The sequence below is a fragment of the Empidonax traillii genome, unplaced genomic scaffold (genome assembly GCF_003031625.1).
Source record: "Empidonax traillii isolate 1590-97213 ecotype Southwest subspecies unplaced genomic scaffold, ASM303162v1 scaffold7030:size8591, whole genome shotgun sequence".
In the NCBI taxonomy this organism is placed as follows: domain Eukaryota; kingdom Metazoa; phylum Chordata; class Aves; order Passeriformes; family Tyrannidae; genus Empidonax; species Empidonax traillii.
This window is the reverse complement of record NW_020962223.1, coordinates 1-1,642: the sequence shown is the minus strand read 5'-3', so window position 1 is coordinate 1,642 and position 1,642 is coordinate 1.

The following is a 1,642-nucleotide window of genomic DNA, read 5'->3' as shown; positions in this document are numbered from 1 at the left end:
TCCCGGAGTACGGAATGGGGGAAAACCCGGACTGGATTTTTCCCGGAGTACGGAATGGGGGAAAACCCGGACTGGATTTTTCCCGGGGTACGGAATGGGGGAAAACCCGGACTGGATTTCTCCCGGCGTACGGAATGGGGGAAAACCCGGACTGGTGCCACTAACGCTGGCACCGCCCTGACCGGAAGTTCTCAAAACCCACAGCAAAGATGGCGGCGCCAACCCCCCCCCCCCCCCCCCCCCCCCCCCCCCCCCGCCTCAGAGAGGCATCTCTCCTATCATCTGACCTCCCCTCCGCCCCGACCCCCGCCCCGCACTCGCAGCCCGTCTCGCCGCGGTGCTTCCCGCCCTGGGGACGGGGCGGGCCACTCGGCGGCTCATGGGCGGCGGCAGCCCCGGGCGGGGACTCCGCTCCGCTCCGCTCCGCTCCGCTCCCGCCCCGCTCGGTCCCGCCATGCCCCGGAGATGCTGTCGGGTCTGCGCCGCCCGGATCTCCCCTGAGAGCCGCACGCCGCGGCAGGAACAGCTTCAGGCTCTCCGGGAGATCGTCCCCGGCGTGAGCGGGGCCCGGCGGGGGCGCCCATGGGGTGGGGTGAGTCGGGGGGACACGTTTCCCTTCTCCTGCCGGTTGGCATTTGCTCCCTGGGCAAGGGCTCTTTTTCCCACTGCAGGCTGGTCCTTGCCGCGTGGGCTGGGAAGGGTGGAGAGGCAGGGGCGAAGGGCCGGGTGCCGGTGGGGTCCCAGAGCTGTGGGGTCGGGCTGTGCTGAGAGGGGCAGGTGGGTTCCCGTGGGTGAGCCTGAGCATTGGTTTGGGGGTTCAGGAGCCAGGGAGGTGTTTGCAGCTCTGGGGGCTGGAGCTGGGCTGGGCTGTGGGACAGGGACAGACGCAGGGGAGCTGGGGGAGGGTTTGGGACTCCCTGGAGGGAAAGGAGGGCTGGATGGGCTGGATGGAGCCACGGGCTCGTGCTCGTGGGAACACGCTCGTCCAGGGCGCTGGGATCCGCTCAAACTCCGGTTCTCCTCGTGCCCAGGAATGCAGGGTCTGAGGGATTGGATCTCCCTGGGGGTTTTGCAGGAGAGCAGGGATGAGAGGAAAGGCAGTGCCAGAGGTGTGTTCCCTCTGAGGACGGAGAGCCTGTGGGCTGAGGTGAGATTGCCTGGAGTGTTGGGATGAGCGTTCCAGGGATCGGGGAGCTCGGAATTCCAGGTGCTGATGGAACCGTTGCCGTGGGTGTGTTTAGTTTGTGTCTGTGGGAGCTGGGATTCGGGCTGGAGAGCTGTTGTTGGGAACCTTTAAAGGGTGGAGCAAATCTGCTCCGCGGATGCATAAGGAAGGACGGAGTAGCAAAGGAAGGGGAGTATTTCCACATGATATCAATATTCCCCCCCAGGTGTGGGATGGAGCAGCGATGGAGGGCTGGTTGGGGTTGGCCTGGGCTGGTTAGGATCAGCCATAAACAACCCACCAGACCCCTGAACCCTCCAGAGGCAGTTTGCCCAGGAGCCCAGAATTGTCTGTGGATTAGAGAGTACTGGCAGCTGCCTGTGCCTGACCCCAGCCTGGCACTGTCCACAGGGACACACTGGGCAAAGACCATGACAAGGAACAAAACCCCTTCCTGCCAGAGGGTTTGTCCTGTGC